Source organism: Populus alba, chromosome 4 (genome assembly GCF_005239225.2).
Source record: "Populus alba chromosome 4, ASM523922v2, whole genome shotgun sequence".
Taxonomy (NCBI): Eukaryota; Viridiplantae; Streptophyta; class Magnoliopsida; order Malpighiales; family Salicaceae; genus Populus; species Populus alba.
This window is the reverse complement of record NC_133287.1, coordinates 4,136,833-4,157,922: the sequence shown is the minus strand read 5'-3', so window position 1 is coordinate 4,157,922 and position 21,090 is coordinate 4,136,833. Positions and strand designations below refer to the sequence as shown.

General features: G+C 38.2%; 1 long non-coding RNA gene and 2 pseudogenes across 1 annotated transcript; 2 read left to right on the top strand and 1 right to left on the bottom strand.

Annotated features, from left to right (window-relative positions):
• Positions 1–10,194: 10,194 nt before the first annotated feature.
• Positions 10,195–11,364, top strand: LOC118033087 (uncharacterized). Its single transcript, XR_004684774.2, has 2 exons — positions 10,195–10,885; positions 11,145–11,364. It is a non-coding gene; the product is annotated as an uncharacterized lncRNA (long non-coding RNA).
• A 2,308-nt stretch (positions 11,365–13,672) lies between these two features.
• On the top strand, positions 13,673–16,077 carry LOC118033085 (pentatricopeptide repeat-containing protein At3g57430, chloroplastic-like; annotated as a pseudogene).
• Positions 16,078–16,816: 739 nt separating this feature from the next.
• LOC118033083 (MACPF domain-containing protein NSL1-like) overlaps positions 16,817–21,090 on the bottom strand; it is a 5,360-nt pseudogene continuing 1,086 nt past the window's right edge.

The window sequence follows — 21,090 nt, the reverse complement described above, 5'->3', positions numbered from 1 at the left end:
AAGCATATAATATCTGATAGTAACAATGTGTGATTGTTAGCTAGTTTGATTAATAGAAATTCACGTCCTTTATTCAGTGCCAAAGACGTAATCTTAAGAGAAATTACCTCATCACTTCTAATCCAAAGTCCAGTTCAACTTCCAAATCTCCAATGGAACAGCCATGGCAGGCAACTCTCCAAACAAAGCCTGTCTTGTCTGTTCACTGCCAACAAAACCAATCACATTACCAACAGTTATTGACAAGATAAAGAGATTATTAGATATTCTCAGAACAATCCTCTCTCGCTCAAATGAAAATGAGACTCATCATAATAAATATTTATGGATCCCATTTTCCTATTGGTGAGAGACTGTATCTAATAATTTCTCAACAAAACATTAAAAGGATGATGTGAAGGACTACATTAACAAACAAGAAGCGACTACCCGCCTGCACCCGTTTCCCTCCTACAAGCACATACACAAAACACTCACAACGTCGTCCGCCAAAAACCCAAGAATCCGGAGCCCAAAACAATCGAAGCAAAATATCACGCTCTACCCCAAATAGCCATGTCCGCCACCGCAGCTTCTAGGTCCTTCCTCCGTTCTGCCTCCGCCGCTTCCAGAATGGCATCCGCACAGAAAGCCGGATCCAAACCAGCTTTTTCTCCATTTCGCATCTCCCAACAAAGCCCCTTCTCCCCTCGCATTGTCAAGTACCAAAAACTTTGGAAGCCTAGAAATGCGATTGGTTTGAATAAGATGAGGAAGGGCCTTCAGTACTGAAATCGTTGTGACGTGAATCTTGCTTTATTTACGCATGAAGATTTTTGGGTTTTTAATAACCTGGTCTCTTTCTATCTGCTTCCATCCCTTGCAAAATGAAAGAATGTTGTTCTTCTATCCTTATGTAGGGCAGTGCAGGCCTAGATGAAGATCAAGCGATGAAAGATGGAGTCATTTGAGTCTCTTTTGTTGTCAACTTTTGAAAGCATTGGAGAATGCTATTTTTTAGTAGATTAGGACTGTTTTTTTTCTAGAGATAAGGTCAAAAAGTTGAGAGAGACCGAACAGTTTCAACCAAAGTCATGGAATGTCCATATGAGCTTATGTTTTATGTGAATTTTTTTTATATATGTTTTATTTTAAATTAACATGGATGTCCATATGAGCTTCCGTTGATTAATCTCAGTTTTAGTGGATCTAAATTTTATGTACTCAAATTAGTTAACGTTGTTGTTTTTGTTTGTATATGTGTATGAGTAATTAGATCGTTTAAATATTTGATGATTTCGAAGTAGAAGAAGAGGCCAGGCCTGATTTCCCATGTCCTTGCTGCTATGAAGATTTCGATATCGGGTCTCTGTGTTCGCATCTTGAAGACGAGCACTCCTACGAGTCTAAAGTTGCCGTAAGGTCTTTTTTACCTTTTGTTTTGTCGGGTCGATGAAATGATACAAGTTTTGTCCCTGTTTATGCACTTGCGTTTGGTTTTTATTTTATTATTAGGTTGTGAATTTCGTGTTTCAAAATCTGATCTTTTTTTCATTTCTGAGAAAGAGGGGACCGGAGTCTATTACAGGAGAAAGTATTGATCTTTACCTTAATGGGTATGTCTGATACAAGATATCTATCACATCTTTCTTTCTTGTTGCAATGATTGGGTTTTTTGGTTCTGTGTTTGTATAATTCAAGTCTTTTGAAGCGACCTTGTAGTAGGAAAAAGTCTCGAGGTTGGAAGTACGAGACATTTGATTTCGTATTTGCTAACTTCATGCATATTAATGTGAAATTCAAGGAGGGGTTTGGTTTCTCCCCATGTTTTAGCTGCTGATCCCATTGCCTCCCTGATTGACACAGCTTTCATTGGCCGTCTAGGTTTGTTCTCATGTCCTATAATTGTTCTCATTTCTAAGGCGAGAGCGCGATTTAGGGCTGGATTAAAAAAAAAAAAAAGAATCAAGAACTGGTGATGATGAATGCCTCATTGCTTTTGGTTGGTGATTTATAGGACCTCTTTTCTGTTAAGTTTTTGCTTTAACTTCTGCTTATTCACTTTGGTTTCTTCCTTTAAAGAATCATTTTCAGATTCTTTAGGATACGTGCCTCTGTTTCTGCTCGAGAATCCTTTAGTAGTGGAGGCTCAACAGTTTTGTCCTTCATGACATTCAATGTCGGCAGAAAGGGCTACGCACATTTGGGTGTTGTTTCTAATTCATTACAAGGAATTAAGCAGGGGTAGATTGTTGCTGTGTTGATCATGCTTTTGATTCTCTATGATGGAAACGCAATTAAAATCAAAAGGCTTTTGGTCTTTAGAATGACTCCCTAGAGGTAGTAGATTGGGGAAAAAAAAGTGCAATTGTCTACAGCGGTTTAAGACTCAATTGTGATTGTGGAGAAAAAAAAAAAAAGACATTTTGAAGCAGTTCTGTTTGATGTCACGTTTTAGCTTATACTATATGAATTGCCCGCGCGCTGCTGCGGGCAATCTTGCCATAGCATTCTTTTCCAATTTATAAATTCATGAAATCTAAATCGAGGGAAAAATAAAGAACTTTCCTAATGTGCAAGTAAGATCTAAATTCATTAAAAGGTAATGAATGCAGTGGTTAAGCAATAATATCTTTAATTAAAAATATTTGTCATCCAATAATTCTAGAATAAAAAAGCGCTTAATAAAATAAAAAGAGTTGGATATAGCAGTGCAAGCAAGAATCAAGTTGAATGCTGTTAAAGGAAGTGAGTTTTGGCAAAAGCTGCAAAACAATATCGAGCACATTTATGGCATGATCATCCATAGCTACATGTCCTGTAAATGAAAAATGAATCATCAAGCAACGAAAATAAAAAAGTTGTTTGACTATGCATTCTATTAATTTCTCACTGTCTAACAATAAAACCACAAAACACAATTCAAATACAAATCATTTGATATTCAATCAATATCCAAAAACCTATTACCACCAAACTAAAAGCAGAGACATTAAGAAACATAGTTGACTTAATAGATAAATTATTTTTAAATAATACCAATCCAAAGCAGCATAGAGCCTGCAAAGACATACAAAATTGTCAATAAAGCAAGTCTATAGAATATTTTCTTGTAATATCATAAATGAGAATGCAACATGGAAACAAATATAATTGCAATCATGGTTATCAAGTAAGATAAATGGAAATTTCTTAGAAAGGCTTTAAATAAATTGTTAGGACTTGAAAGATTTTGAGTAAGAGAAACTGCTAGCACAGTTCTAAACCAATAGAAGCAGTGGATAAATTATGCCAGAAAAAATAAATGGTGCAGCATAAACTTGAGAAGCCATAATCCATCAAAGTGATATGTATTGAAGATAAAAATTCTAGGCAAGTTAGTTGCCAAGCCAATAGTTAAGCCTAGAGAATCTAAGTTGACTTCAACCAATTAAAGCTAGGTAGAATATGTTGTAAAAAGTCAGAAGCCTACAAAAAACTTGGTAGTGAGATAGCATATGAAATATGATCATCTTAACAGTGAAGACTGGAAAAAAGAGAGCAAGGTGCTGCAATTGATTTAGTAGTAAATTATTGTGGACCGAAGGTATAAGAAAAATGAAAAGGTAAACAAAGATGAATCAAATATGCAATGGTGGAGAGTTGAGATCTAGATTATTACCTGTAAAGTTGCATTTAACAAAACAGGCTACAATCAAATCTCATTGATACAATTATCAGTTAAAAAATAAAAGCAAGGCTATTATGCAAATTAGCAAATATCTAACAGTATCCCATTTCAATTATAAAAAAAATCAATCCTTTAGAAATAATACCAGAAAAGCAACTAAGATAATTTAAGTTCTTCACTTTTTTCTTCTTAATTGCAAATTCAAGGTGTAAAAAAAAGAGATTGAAATAACCAAAAAAAAAAAACTTAGCATGTATGAAAAGAAATAGTCAAGGTGTCTAGAACAAGTGCACTCTCGTCTCGTCGAATTTGTATAAGCTGTCCATACAATTTCATTAGCTTCCATCAAATCCTTGCAGATAATTGAGGTTACTTTGGCCTTCTAATGGATTCCCCTCTTTCACAAGGTAATCTGCTAACCACTTTGTTTCCAAACTTTGCATGGCGTAATTATTAATCATTACAATATGAAAATCCATGTTTTCTATCCCAGATTGCTTTTTCCCATCAAAACTCTGCAGTTTATAGATTACATTCTTCTCCTATCACTCATGATTTGAATATATGCCCAGTTGTGCCAGCAGTCTATGTAAGATTTGCCAGATTCTGCTGTTCACATGTGCAAACACATCTATGCTAGGTATGCATGAAAAAACCACAATCTTGAGGCGAAACACGAGCAGTAGAATAAGGCTTTTGTTAGGATATTGCCATTTATTGGCAATACCCCACCACCAAGCAAGTGGTAGCTCCATTAGTGCCACTAATGGTGGCATGTTGGCCCCTCCATGATGGCCATTCATTGCCTATAAAAGAGGCATGCAAAGAGAGCTAAATGTGAGAGTGAGAACGTGAGAATTGTAGAGAGTGGAAGAGAAAGAGAAGAGGAAGGGCTGCTGCCCATGGCAGCAGCCTTGCAGCTGCAAGGGCAACAAGAGAGATGGGAGTTGAGTGATGAGATCCTCCTCCATGTATTTATTGTATTCTTTCTCTACTCTGATAAAATGGACTCTCTCCCGTGGATGTAGGCGGTTTTGCCGAACCACGTAAAATATTGTGTCTCAGTGTGCTTACCACTCCATTCAGCAATAATCAGTACATCACAGGTCGCCAGATTTCCGCCCAACAATTGGTATCAGAGCTGATGGTTTAAGTGGTGTTTGATTTTTTGCTCAAAAATGAAAGTTGTCAAAATGAAGTTTTGATCATACCACTGTGTAGAGGAGGAAGAGATGAAGCCACTGGTGAAAACCGCGTCGAAAACGGACATCAGAATCTCCTTCACGCGCCGTCACGCTCCGGCGAGGTGACTGGCCACGCACGCAGATGCGCGCCACGCGTCTTCTTCGCCCGAATGGGCTGACCCGACCCGAATACCAGACGACCCGACCCACGTGGCTGACCCGGATAAGGATGATGTCAGCATGACGTAGTTTGTGATGTCAGCATGCACAGTAAGCATGGCCCAAGATGACATCAGCATGATGTAATGGTGCCGTCAGTAAACACAGTCAGCATGCCTTGTCAGCGACCAATCAGCAGATACGTCAGCACAGTGGGGTCCACTGCAACGTCAGCGCCGCGGAGCCGAGCCGCGAGCCGAGGGAAAGGATTCTGTGCAGCAGAGTCTACGTGCAACCGGACCTGAGAGTGAATCTGAGCCGTTGATCAGGCCAGAAATGTTTTGATCAAATCTTAGCCGTCTGAAGTGCGATTTGGACGATTCAAGACATGTTTCCAGCTAATTTGATCATTCCGGATGCAATGGTATGGTCCGATCATTGAGATGTGAGACCGAAAATGGCAATGGTTAATTATTAAGAGAGATTGCCCGATCAGGAGGCATCTGAGGGTCTTGATGGAGGTCGATGGAGATGAAGAAGAAGAAGGTGCACATGTTTACCCAATTACATGTGCTGAACTATTAAATGAAAAATATAATGCCTTGATGGAAGGCAAATTGGGACACTCTGGACACTCGGTTATATGGACAATTAGAGGTGGAGAGTGAAAATTGATGAAGACCAATCTTGACGAATCTAAGCACTAGTAGTCTCGCTAGATGTTGAGAAATCATGTATTAAACCTGTATATTCCAGATCACTTGTAAAGGAAAGCCGCAACAAAAGCTAGCAAATGGTTGTATATACGGAGAGACAGTACGATGGATAGATATGGCCTAAGAAGTTCTGTCTAGGAGATTGGGTTTTAAGCGGGACCGTTGTGACCCCTCCAATCTTTCCTGGGAACTTGCTTAGTGGAAGGATTATCCATACGGTACTATTTTCGTATATATAGCAGTTTGTAATGAAACGGTTGAAGACTAGCAGGATGACGGTACAAGGGGAACAATTGGGTTCCGTATGTTAAGGATCTGATAGAGTGGTGATTTCTCCAAAGAAGTTAGATTCGGTGACTGTGATTTCTCGAGGGGAGAATTGATGAAGACCCTGATAATGGAAGAGAAATACAGCAAAGGGATAAAGATTGACACCCTATTTTGACTTGGACAGGTGTTGTGACAGGATGAGCTGCTGTCAAACATAAGCAAGGAATATGGAGAAATCTGGAGAACAGAAATTGCACGAGGGCACACGAAGATTGTGCAAGAGTACCCAAGGGATCCAACGAGGTACTGTATTGAGACAACAGGTGCAAGGAGAAGAAGAGTTCCCAGATGAAGCTCAGAGCAGAGACTGTGTGAAGGATGTACAATAAGAAGTCTCTTGTGCTTTTGATGAAGACAACAAGCAAGAACCTTTCTAATGCATGCAAGGATGGAAAGATGAGCTGTTGCAGAGGCACCTAATTGAGGGGGTGCAAACGCCTGTGATAAAAGGCGACCGCCTATGATGAAAGGCGAAGACACCAAAGAGAGTGGTGTAGGTGGAGCTGTCAAGCAGAAAGGTGTAGAAGCTCCAAACATAGAAATTGAGGTGGAGGATTGCGAGGAGTATACCGCAAGTTTCTCTTTCTATGTAGTCAGTAGCAGTAATCTCTCCCAAGTCCACATGGTGGTAGAGAATCTTGGAGCCACTGGAGTCATCCCGATGAAGGAGGATGAGACCGCTCCACGACGAGCGGAGACATCTTAGATGAAAGGTGTGAGGGCCACGATGTGAGCCCAGTTCAGACCGCCGCATGACGACGAGCGGAGACACCTCAAGAGAAGGTGTGAGGGCCATGATAGGAGCCCCAATTCAGAACGTCCCAGAGCCGATATGATGGCTAGATATAAGTGGACAAGTGTATGGATAGCCAATGAAGTGGCTGTGATGAGTATGAAGACAAATGCAGGATTGACTTTCATGGATATTGCCCCCATGCTAAAGATCAATGAGCTAGAAGACATTTGCCTTGGACAATAAGTGTGTGACTTGTGGAGCATTAAGACGCGGCTGCTATGAAGGAGCAGAGGGCATGCGCAGGTTCCGGGAACGAATTGACTCTTGTCAAGGTGGTGAGCTCGGTAATGGCATTGTAATACTCAGAGTATGGAGATAGATATGGATCAACCTTTAATGGGCTGCCCCCATGGTTAAAGGTGGAGAGCTACCTGGATTCTTACGACTAAGAGCGAGAGACTCACGGAGAAGTAAGGCGTGGTTCCTATGGTGGAACAGAGGGCAGGCGCAACTCCTGGATGAGTAGACTCTTGGAAGAGTGGTGGGCTTGTGATCATATTGAGATACTCAGATAATGACTGTCGCACTTGGAATATCCGTTTGAGGGGGTGCTGTAAGCCTTGGTGTGAGGCTTGGTGAATCATTCCGGACCGAGCATGATTGATACGCTCGAAGGGGAATGTTGTGTTCCCAGAGACAAGCGTTAACACTCTTCAGATGTGATGTGTGAGACCATCTGGTTGAAGTGATCCTTTGGTGTAAGCAAGGGTGTGCTTTGGTGACTCTGGTGATTGAAAGGTTTGGCGAGTACCTGTAAACTTGGCCACAGACGCTCTTGGAATGGTAAGCTTGGAAGAGCTGCAAGATGCAAACTTGTGCTGAAGAAGCAAGAGGACAATTGCCCAGATAAATGGCAAAGGGGGTGATTGTTAGGATATTGCCATTTATTGGCAATACCCCACCACCAAGCAAGTGGCCACCACCACCAAGCAAGTGGTAGCTCCATTAGTGCCACTAATGGTGGCATGTTGGCCCCTTCATGATGGCCATTCATTGCCTATATAAAAGAGGCATGCAAAGAGAGCTAAATGTGAGAGTGAGAACGTGAGAATTGTAGAGAGTGGAAGAGAAAGAGAAGAGGAAGGGCTGCTGCCCATGGCAGCAGCCCTGCAGCTGCAAGGGCAGCAAGAGAGATGGGAGTTGAGTGATGAGATTCTCCTCCATGTATTTATTGTATTCTTTCTCTACTCTAATAAAATGGACTCTCTCCCGTGGATGTAGGCGGTTTTGCCGAACCACGTAAAATATTGTGTCTCAGTGTGCTTACCACTCCATTCAGCAATAATAAGTACATCACATGTCGCCAGATTTCCGCCCAACAGCTTTAGCAGGGATGTTTTCCAGGGTCATTCGCAGGAAAATTCAAACACAGCATCGAAGACAAGTCAATGGATATCAATTTGTTATTACTATAGAAATTCCAATCAATTTCCAGATCTTCAAATGCGAAGAGCGACACTAAGGTTTACCTTTCAACAAGCCACACAAAAGTATCCTAGACTCGTCTTTGTGACTCATCCGTTTATTTTCCATAACAGGTATCAGGTATGAGTTGCTGGACTATACTGGAGCAGGAATAAAAACATGGAATTCTATGTCACATTACAATTCCCATGTGTATGTTTTCCCGCAGCAGGCTTCATGGACAGGTCCAGACAATTCTGATGTGAAAGAGATCAAGGGAAAGATTGCTAGTAAATTTAACAAAAACATGAAAAAAAACAAAAAAAAAACTCTGAAGATTCAATCTGTTTCCCTTTACTTGATCAGGTCCAATGAAGAATCCCCGCAACAAGAGAAGGGAAGAAGTCTCAAACTTTTAAGATATAATGAGGCAAAAAGAGAGAATGAATAACCTTTTTAGAACTGATGTAAAAGTGTTTGTTGGAACTTTGAATAAAGAACAAGAACATGAACTGGAAGTGCTAAAAAAATATTGGTTCCTGGGAACAAAATTTCCTATACGCTGATAATGTCCGGCGTTCTCAGGTCACAAGGAAGCTATCCATATTTTAGGTAAAGATTCAAATCACAGAGAAAAGCTGGTCCTTTTCAATTCCACATGGAAAATTCAATTTCGGCAAATGGCACTGTTATATTAGCAACACCATATTCCTTTTCCATTTTTAAATATTTTATGGACTCCTTGATATTTATTATGAATTTCACCAGAACACGTAAGACTTACTTTGAATTGTTAGCATGCTAAGAGTAAATTGCAAGTTAATCCTTTTTTCCACGAAACTACAACATTATTACATAATCCAAACGGGTTTAATATTTATTAAAAAAAAGTCTTGAATTTTTTTCTCAAGTCAAGTTAGAATTCTTACCAATTTTCTGTATTTCCTTTCAGGCTGATGAAGAAAGCTGAGTTCGATAAAACCTATAAAGATTTTCTTGTGAGGATGGGCAAGCTTTATCTAGATAATAATCTCTCTAAGGTAGGCAATTCTTATTTTATTTTATTTTTTAAAAGCAGGATAGCCATTAGTCAAGGCATCTTTAAAAGCTGCTCCAATTTTTTATCCAAATAAACAGGGGAAAGGAATAGGTTAATGAACATTTTAATCATTGCGTATCTCTCCTTCAATAATTTATTTGGCACTGTAAATATTTTTTTGATTTTAACATGTTGATGCTATTTAAAAAAAATATATATAAAAAAAAAAAAATCCTTAAATTCTCGTATAAGCATTTTGAAAATGTAAACACAAATTTCTTGATTGAGAAAAAAGGAACAGAGCAGGGCGGCCTATGTTAATAGGACAGCAATCCATCAATTATTGCTTATCCCTGTATTGCACGTGGTTGGTTTGTTGCTCGCTGGTCGGCAGTCGGTGCAGCTAAACAGGAGGGCTGTGTCGGATTAACTTCAAGGTCGGCGAACCTCGCCGCAGTAGTCATCACTCATTGATGGACAAGACGATAAAAAAACAAAACAAAAAAACAAACACAATCTCTTTGTTTCTATTATGTAGCTTTTTAGCTGTAATACTTTATAAAATTCATTGCATGTGATGGGTTCTAAAGCTGTTGTCTCCTTTTCGTCTCTCTCCATAAGAATTCCAAAGCTGCTTGGGAAGTAACATCACCTAGACCAAATTTATTTAGTCACCAAACAATAATTATTGATGCATCTACATTATTTATTACAAATACAAATATTATTTTTGAAAAAGATCAACACTTCATCTAAATAATTAATGGCAATGCCTTCTGCCCTTTTATTAAGACAGTTGACGAAAAATGGTGATGCAAAAATAATATTGCTTGGTTATAGATAGACTTGGATGAATACATACATACATATATACATACATACATATATACATACATACATACATATAAATGCAAAAATAAAAAATAAAACAGCCCGTTTGACTTGTGTTCCAAAGCATGAGCGTCCACAAGAGACGGAGGCAAAGGCAGCAAGCACCGCCGAAGTGTCATCGCATGTGGCCTGACATCCATATGATAGAAAAGAAAAGAAGATAAGAAGCCCACATCACTGCAGTCTAAAGGTCTATCAAGTGTCAACAACCCAAAAAGAAAAGAAATTCGTATTCCACGACTACAAATAAAATCTCTTCTTTCTGTTTCAACGGAGCTCAGGTACATCAATCTCCATCCACCCTCTCAGATCAAACAGCTATGATCTTGTCATGCCATTGATCACAGCCATCATCCAATCAGATTCTAGTCCTCGTGTATAAAATGTATAAACCTCAAAAGAAGGACTAAAATACTGTTGTTGGTAGAGAGAATATTATTGGACAGAATTTGTTAGTTGACGTAAGCGTCCTCATCTTCTTGGCCTTTTAAGAAGCGGTCAGCTCCAAGGTTTCTTGTGCTTTATACCGACCCGTTCGCTCCCAGAAGTTCTTCATCTTATTTGGGTTAATTTCTCTCTGGTTTTTTATTAAGAGGGGAGAAGGGAAAAGATGATGGAGCTGCTTTTGTTGGGTTGCACCGGAGTTGTGGTGTTTCTCCACGGAGCTAATTTCTTCTTCCATATTCTCTCCCATCACTTTGCCTCCCGTTCCCTCAGGTACTCAATTTTCTCTCCAATTTAACCTTTCTCGTTCATTTCTTTCCTCAATCCGGCCGGATTGAAGTTTGAAAGGGCTGCTTTGCCTGATCAGAGCATTACTTGGTCTTGATTTAATTCTGCTTATAATTCAAAGATTCAAGACTGGCGCTGGTTCTTCTTTAATTGACCAGTGATCTTGATCTTTTCTTCCCTTGTTAGGGTTTCCAAGTTCTTTCAGATTGTACTGATCATTTATGATTTTGGGTTGGTGTTACAGTTTCCTGGGATTTGCTGGATGATAAAGCAAACAAGAAAGAAAGTAGAGATGACTTATTAATTTCGTCAAGCAAACTTCTAATGGTAGCTCGCACCTGCAGTCACGTTCGTTCTGTGGATTTCTTTCTCTTTTGTTTTCAGTAGCAAGAGATAGCTTGTATATATTGTATAAGAGCCATTTATAGTCCTTGAAATAAATGGAGAATTGTGTTTGTATCAAATTCAGATCTAAATTTATTTCCGACGGTCAGACATTGTCATATTTATGAACCTTTAATCAATTTCTTGTTTAGTTTTTTTACTCTTGACTTGTCTTTTTTTATTGTTTAGATAAAAATAGTTAGTGCTCTCGTGCACATTGCAAATTAATTTTTAACCTAAAAATAAAAGGGCGACGGCAATGTCACCCCATTTTCTGTATCATAATTTTTTAGTTATTATTTTTTAAAGAGAGGATGACTTGTTGTTTGTCATCCACTATTGTTTTTTTTTTTCTTTTTTAAAAGGATGGAGGTTGTGGAAGTTGACATGTCATTTATTCATGCATTTTCAAAGATCGAGAAATCAAGATCTAATGATTGGAGAATTAAAAAACCCAATTAAAAAAAAATTACCTAAAAATACATTAAAAACATTATAAAAACCTCAATAAACATATTTAAAAATCTAAAACATTCATTAATCAGTTTAAAAACTTAAAATCAAATAAATTAAAAAAATAAATTAACAGGTCTTAATCAATATTTTCAATATGTTTATATAAAATAAAATTACCTTCATTGAATTTTTTTCCCTCTAAGATGAAGCCATTATTAATAAGTTTGATTAATAAGACTATAAAAACATGGTCATTCAATCACTTTTTGTGTCCATGTTGTTTTTTCTATTACTTTCTCCTTCAATTTTTTAACACACAAGAACTAAGATGCAATCAAAAGAAAAGTTTTGGATTAAAAAATATCTAAAATAATAATCAAAAGTGTAGGATTTGAAACTCCACGGATAAAAGTGAGCTTTTCTATATTTTTAAAACAACTATATTTTTATCGGTGTTAATTTTGATTTTAATTTTTTTAATATTTTTTACCAAAAAAAAAAGTAAAATTGCATTATGTGAAATGGATCTCTAGTTTAACATTATAAAATTCTTTGATATATTATATATGCCAATGAATTTAAATAGAAATAAATAATAACACATAAATTCATGAGTAGATGTAAAAAAAAAAAAAAAAAGTCCATAAACATGGGTGAACAGGTTAATGTTTCATGCGCGGCAAAAGTCCATTTTCTCTTAGCTCACAGTGCTAATGTTAATAATAAGCAATGCTAGCTGTAGATGATTGTTGTCCCCTTCGGAACAGGCAATTCATGTAGGTAGAAGGTGGGCGTGGTGCTGTGTAAGTTGGCATGTGACAACAATATGCCAACAGCTAGAATAATGAATTCTTTTATGGAAAAGAAATATAATTAGATAGGAAACAGAAAGATTAGACTTTGTTTTTGTTTGGTTGGAGCTGTTGTCTTGATGATCGGATACCTGATTTAAGAGGAATTGCAATTTTTGCAAGCTACGTTCTCCTGTTAGTTGAGGAAAGGGAAACGAAATGCATGGTGTGCCACACGGATCATGACCAATCATGCTGTCTGTCGTCCTTAAGATGAACCTGCTTGCATTGCATAATAAATTTTCTGATCGATACTTACTACTACTTCCCTATCGAGCTAAAGTTTCCCTGTAGAGCTAAACTTTAATCCGAAGAGATTACGGCACTGATTTTGTCAACGTTATAGCCATCGTCGAGAATGATGCCTTGCATTGCAGCCTTTAGCTCTGCATTTTTAGACCCTCTAATTTTGAAGTTCATTAGTGGGTTTCGAAGCAGAAACATGCAGAAAAGGGCCCAATTACACGTTCATCAGATGCACTTTGGATCCCCAAAAAGAACCTAAAACCAAAACTCCTGCTTCAAAAGGGTGCTCTAAAAAGAAGAAGAAGAAGAAGAAAGGCACGTACCATAGTGCAAGCCCTGGTACCTTACTGAAGGACTAGGACAAAACCTCTCGTTGTTAATGATCAGATGGAGAATGAATCTTTGCTGTTTTCACTTCCAGAAACCTCGTCGCCAACAGCATTGGTACCTATCTTTGAAACCCTTCACTTTCCAAAACCCGTATCTCTATTTCACTAAATTCATCAATACCTCTATTGAATTTAGCCAAAACCCAAAACCCACCACCACTCCCTCAAACTTGACAACTCAAAAAACCAATTTTTACTCTACACCCACCATAATATCATGCTCTAAGCTCCTTTCTAAATGCACTGCCTCGAAATCCTTAACACCAGGCATGGAAATTCATGCCCATGTAATCAAATTTGGTTTATTTCAAGACCCAAAAATAAGGAACTATTTGGTTAACCTCTACTCAAAATGTCAACTTTTTGGGTATGCAAGGAAACTGCTTGATAGAAGTACTGAACCAGACTTGTTTCTTGGTCTGCTTTGATTTCTGGATATTCACAGAATGGGTTTTGTCAAGAAGCAGTTTTTGGCCTTTTATGAGATGCATTTGTTAGGTATTAAGTGTAATGAGTTTGCTTTTCCAAGTGTACTCAAGGCTTGCACGGTCACTAAGGATTTAGTGTTAGGAAAGCAAGTTCATGGGATTGTGGTGGTTACAGGGTTTGATAGTGATGAGTTTGTTGCAAACAGTTTGGTTATTTTGTATGCCAAATGCCGAGGATTCGGGGATGCGAGGAGGCTTTTTGACGCAATTCCTGATCGAAGTGTTGTTTCATGGAACGCTCTGTTTTCCTGTTATGTCCACAGTGATATGCATGGAGAAGCAGTTAGTTTGTTTCATGATATGGTTTTGAGTGGAATAAGGCCTAATGAGTTTAGTTTATCTAGTATGATAAATGTGTGCACAGGTTTGGAGGATAGTGTTCAGGGAAGAAAAATTCATGGGTATTTGATAAAGCTTGGCTATGATTCTGATCCGTTCTCAGCGAATGCTCTTGTTGACATGTATGCAAAAGTGGGGATTCTTGAAGATGCTAGCAGTGTTTTTGATGAAATTGCAAAACCTGATATTGTTTCTTGGAATGCTATTATTGCTGGTTGTGTTCTTCATGAGTACCATCATCGGGCTTTAGAATTGTTTGAGGGAAATGAGTAAGTCTGGGATGTGTCCAAATATGTTTACCTTATCAAGTGCTCTAAAAGCTTTGTGCTGGAATGGCCCTAAGAGAATTGGGAAGACAGATGCACTCTAGCTTGATAAAGATGGATATGGGATCGGATTCTTTTCTGGGTGTTGGACTAATAGATATGTATTCCAAGTGCAACTCAATGGATGATGCAAGGTTGGTTTTTAAGTTAATGCCAGAGAGAGACATGATTGCATGGAATGCTGTTATCTCAGGACATTCACAAAATGAGGAAGATGAAGAAGCTGCATCTCTTTTTCCTTTGATGCACACAGAGGGAATAGGATTCAACCAGACAACTTTATCAACAGTTCTTAAATCTATAGCTGCCTTGCAGGCTAACTATATGTGCAGGCAAATTCATGCACTTTCCTTGAAATCAGGGTTTGAATTTGACAATTATGTTGTGAATAGCCTTGTCGATACATATGGAAAATGTGGCCACGTAGAAGATGCAACAAGAGTATTCGAAGAAAGCCCAATTGTAGATTTGGTGTTATTCACCTCTCTTGTAACAACTTATGCTCAAGACGGACAGGGTGAAGAGGCTCTAAGGCTCTATCTGGAAATGCAAGATAGGGGAATCAAGCCCGATTCTTTTGTTTGTAGTTCTCTCCTGAATGCATGTGCAAGTTTATCAGCATATGAACAAGGGAAACAAGTTCATGTTCACATCTTGAAGTTTGGATTCATGTCAGACATTTTTGCTGGAAATTCTCTTGTTAACATGTATGCCAAATGTGGAAGTATAGAAGACGCGAGTTGTGCGTTCTCTAGAATACCTGTGAGAGGGATAGTCTCATGGTCTGCTATGATTGGAGGACTTGCTCAACATGGGTATGGGAAAGAGGCCCTCCAGCTGTTCAAGCAGATGCTTAAAGACGGCGTTCCTCCTAATCATATAACACTAGTTAGCGTTCTTTGTGCATGCAATCATGCAGGTTTGGTTGCCGAAGCCAAACATTATTTCAATTCAATGAAAATTTTGTATGGTATTGAACCAATGCAAGAGCATTATGCTTGCATGATCGATCTCCTTGGCCGGGGCAGGGAAATTAGAGGCGGCAATGGAACTTGTGAATAAAATGCCATTTCAAGCGAATGCCATGGTGTGGGGTGCGCTTCTTGGTGCTGCAAAGAATCCATAAGAATATTGATCTTGGAGAACAAGCTGCTGAGATGCTTCTTGTCTTGGAACCTGAGAAGTCAGGCACCCATGTTCTTCTTGCAAAACATCTACGCATCAGTTGGTATGTGGGATAAAGTAGCACGGGTAAGAAGACTTATGAAAGATGGCAAGGTGAAGAAGGAGCCTGGAATGAGTTGGCTTGAGGTGAAAGACAAGGTATACACCTTCATAGTAGGAGACAGAAGCCATTCCAGAAGTACAGAAATATATGCAAAGCTTGATGAACTGAGTGACCTATTGAAGAAAGCTGGATATGCTCCTATGGTTGAGATTGACCTCCATGACGTAGAACGAAGTGAAAAGGAGCAGCTTCTATACCACCACAGCGAGAAACTAGCAGTGGCTTTTGGTTTAATTGCTACCCCACCAGGTGCTCCAATTAGAGTGAAAAAGAATCTTCGAATTTGTTTTGACTGCCACACTGTGCTCAAGTTCATTTCTAAAATAGTCTCCAGGCAGATAATTATCAGAGATACCAACAGATTCCACCATTTTAGAGATGGTTCGTGTTCTTGCGGGGATTATTGGTAACATTCAAGGATTAGTGTTGTTTTTCGTTGTTCTAACTGTATACAAACTCCTGTAACATTTTGCACACATTCTTTTTCAAGTAAGGGCAAGTTAAGATCTGTTGTAAACCCACATTTTTTTTTCCACATCTTTTTTTATTTGACTAATCGAAACATTAATGTTATTCAAATGCAACCATAAATAAAATTTCATAGTTTCAGATTGTTACTTTCTTGCTCTTCAATCCTACTTTTGTGTGAAATCGACTTTCCTTGGCTGTCTGTCAACCATCAATGCATTGTAGCTTCTACTTTGAGAACTTTTTTTATGCTTCTGAGCTGATGAAAATAGTGTTTATAAATTGAATGTATAAAAAAGCAGAATTTACAATTTCAGATCCTACTTGTACAGAAGAGAAGGCAAAAGAAAGTGATAATTTTTTTTCATAATTAAACTGGGAAAAACTACTTTAATTAGTAAAAAATTCAATCACTTAAAAATTATACTTCGATATCATAAGAACTCAATGTTGTGTTGCTGTTGATTCCCATAAGCTTCCATGTCCCTACATCTCCCTGTCTCAACATACTTCCATTCTTTCTGGCATGTTGTTATTATGAATTTCATCATGTTTCAATATTTTTTTATATTTTCTGATAATCAGACACAGCAAGGTCCCCTTGCTCAGAACCAAATGCCAACTGCCAAGCAGACCAAGAAAAAATTAGAAGTTATTTTGCTGTCCTACTTTTGGACCAAATGACGTTTAATGACTCTGATTTCCTTCAGAATAGTATTTTAAGAAAATTACGTTGTTATCATTTACAGTTACAACAGTTCGAATGAACACATTCGTTCCCTTCTGCATGTTCTTACATGAACATCATCGACTCCTCCGACATAATGGCTAATAATGAATACTTGACTTTAATTGAGATTCTACCACCGTCCACACACAGCTTAGCTCCAGTGACCACCCAATATCCAGGCGGGTCTTCTGGACCCCTCACCATTTCCTTTGTGTCCACGAAGTTTGACATTTTCGGTGCTCTAGATGGTAAAGGGGGGCCTCCAGGATAAACTGCAGAATTTAAGTCCACTTTCCCTGGCTTCTCAGGTGGATTCAATCCTGAACTGAACCTTGTGCTAATCAACATCGAGAAGACCCCTGATTTTCGGGACAAGGTTGAAGGTCCATCCCATTCTGACCTGCGGAGTCTTGCAGATGCCACCATTGAGAATCCAAGCCTCAGGAACAGAACTTTCTTCATCCCAACAACCTTAACCTCAAACCAGGCTTTTGTTACAATAGAAGCAGTCTCATCAATGTGGGCATCATTGTACTCCACTGGAGCAGTGCAGACATGTGAGAATATGTTCCAATTAACTGGTTCAAAGTAGCCTCTTTCTACAGGTTCATGAGTAGGCTCTTGCCTAAGATCATCTGAGAGTTGGACCATATTGGGAAGAGAGGAAAGATGCTGGAGATGGATGGCCAAAATGATCACTTCTCTTACCCTCCAAATATAAACCGGATTTCCTGTTACTGGCCGATTTCCAGAATCAACCTGCAATGCATGGATTTAGAATCTTTAAGAACAGTAAGACTACAATGATGATTATCTGCTAAATTCTGGAAAATCATAATAACACTCTGGTGATTAATTATATTATGCTGACTATGGACATATCCTCATGATGATTATCTTATCTGGGTTTTAAGAAAGGACACCTAGGCTTAACAGTTACACCTTCTTGGATCCAGGTACAGGTGTCAGCAGCAGTCACATGCCATTTTAAGATCTTGGAATCAATGCTATGAGTGATTCTAACGAGCTGCAGTTCAAGAAATCACCTGTGTGGTATTGACATAAAGCTTAGGGCCCATGATGGTGAACCTAAGCGATGGAGTTGCTTGTTTTTTGCGCTTGAGAGTAAGAGGCAGATCACCATATATGGGAGCCCATTGCCGAGGCAACTGAAATTCTAAAAATTGGTGAAGTTCCTCTATTGGAGGTTTGTCTGCATGAATGATGATGAAACATGAGCACAGGTGCCAAAACTAATGGAGACACGAAGGATATGATGAAATTCAGGGGAAATAATTTCTCAAGCATAAATGAAGGAAATTCAAGTGTGATCATTTATCAAATATAAATGAACAGGATGCATCCAAACGATGAGAATCACTGAGCATCAAATCTACTAAATGTATGCATGCATTAACCTCCACGACATCTGCAATAGTTCACAAACCAATTGCATATCCTCTGACATCCAGTTAATTCACGCAAGGAGTGATCAGGAAATGGTTACCACACAAACAAAATGTCAACCAAGCACAAAACTGCAATTAGGCTAAATGTGCCAATCAGATTCAAACTCAAAAGTGTGGCTAGAAAACATGCAAAGGTTTGTGTCAAAGGCATTATGTCATGGAATGCAGTTCATTTGTTTTGTAAACTCCTACATATTCATTGAATGAAGGGTTGCAGCATGCTCGAAACACTAATGCCATGGAGAGACCAAAATATAGAGGAGAGGTAGGCACACACATCGAAGGTAGAGATTCACCGCATGGCTTAAAAATCCATTGCCTCGAATACCACTCAAAAGAGAAGTTATAGGCACAAAGGACATTGAAATAACATTTGGCGACTGTGATATAGTTGAAAGCCATTGGTTATGGCTTTCACCAAACATCCACACCTCCCCTTCGATACAAATGCTCGTTATCTGCTGCATAGGAATTAAAATTCATCAAATAAAAATCTTGACCTGTTTGGGGCAGGTTGCCTCAAACATTTGTTATTGTATATACCAAGAAGCTCACCCCATTCTTCATGGAAGTAATGACAGGTGGCCTACTCGAATGGGCAAATACTCCATGGAAATCCCAAGGCATAATGTGTTCATCCTGAAACAGTAAACATGAATGCCTTAATGAAAAAAGTTAATCACCATCATGTCTTCCTATATATTACAAGCCCCATGATAATTGCTGGCAATTCGAAAGAAAAAATCATTCAGTCATTTCTCACCCTTGGAATTGTGATTGCACCACGCATTGTATATCGTCTAATAAGTTTTTAGAGAGAGACCATGACATTGATGGGTATCTTATTTGTGAGATTTAATGTACCTTTGGTTTTTCCTGATAATTCAGCAGGATTTACATCTCCTGAAAACCTCTTATCAGCATATTCCTTTAACAATTTTCTGCACTTCAGGGGGCTCAAGATTTGAATTTTGTAGCTGCTTTATGTGTATCACATCTTTACCTCCCATCTTTACCCCAACAACAACATGAGTGCCATATTTATCAATGAACCTGGAAAATCATTTTATTCAAGATCAAACATTAATTCAATCTCAATAAGTTGATTGAGGTTTCATTTCATCATAATCAAAGGTTTTATTTGTGTATTTATTGAAATCAAACATGGCAAATTGAAGCAAATTGCTTCCTCCTGAGGATATGCCTCTATCATAAAAAGTTTTCCTATTCAATAATCTCTTCTACTTGAATATCTTCATGTATCTAATGTTTGAGTCTTCTAAAAACCATCATCTAATTTTAAACATCAAAATGAGCTATTTTTGGGAGCTAAAATAGATTCTACAGAAGGAGAAAAAAATTGACATGTTGAACCTGCGGGTTAAATTGAAATCTAGTACTCTTTAAGTTGTATTTTAATATGAAACCATCTACTTCCCTGGAATCCTTGGTTTATTCATAACAAGATAAAAACATCGAGTCAAAATCATATTTTCTGCAGGTTATTCCAATTAATCAAGTAGAGCAGTATATAAACAAGTTGATCAGCTTTGAAGTTTAAAAAGAACATACTCAAGCCAGGGCAACAGGATCCCATGTTGCAGGCACTTCATGCTTCACCTCTTCAGACAACGTTAATATGGGACCTTTCCAACTCAAACATTATATAGTGTTATGAACCAACCATCAAAGGCAAGATTTTTTTGCAGAAGCCGCATCCTTCTGCCAACAACCCCTCAAGTCAAACATAGCATTGAACAGTCCCGAGGGAATTTTACCTGATAAACACATTTCCTGATTGAATTTCTCTGACATCTACAATGAAATTAACAATACACAAAATTAGAATCACTCTAAAGATTACTCCAGACATTGTTTTGATCAAACTCGTAAAATTTGGAATAATGGGTAGTCTCTTATTAATCCAAATTCAGTCACTGTCCTAATTTAGCACCATTGATTCTAATGGTCAGCACTCAGCACACACCAAATACTAGAAAAAAGAACAAGAAAAAAGCAAACCGTTTCATTCTTGAAAAAAACAATTGCCATTATATATGTTTCCAATTTCATCTAAAATATATGTTCCCAAATCACACAAAATCTTTAATATCCGAATTAATGGCATACCTGATTGAAAGAGAGAACATCAGAGAGAAACCTAGTCCGCTCCCCTTTATCACACTTGATACCATTAGGCACGTTTTTGAACAATAACCCCACCAGGAACAAAAAGCTCTTGGTTTCGAGTCAGGTCTAGCTCGATCAATCTCGACCCAAAAGGACCTGGCTTGCAAGATGATAATCGAATATCTTTAGTCAAATCATATCCAAATCCAATCACAGACACCGCCTTCTCCGCTGCTGATTGAGCATCAAGCCGATAATTTTCCATCAAAATAGTCCAATTAGATAGCTTTGTCGAGTGAAAAAACTAACTTGTGGGGTTTTAGGACGTGGTATTGGAGTAGTTGGGGAGGGTTTTTGGAGTTGAATACCGATCATTGAATTGGTCTTTGATTTGCTTTTCTTTCTCTCCTAGGAAGCATTTAAAAACGTCACTCTTCTTGGAGAGAGACTAGAGGTTAAGTGAGGGTTCAAGGCAGTTGATTTTTGAAATTTTGACGGGTAAATTACATTTTAGTCCTTATAGATTCATAAGTATTCTATTTCTACTCCTATATTTAATAGCCTTCAATTTCATCCTTCTAGTTTCCAAGAGGTTCCAAAGTTGGTCTTAACCATTAAATAATCTA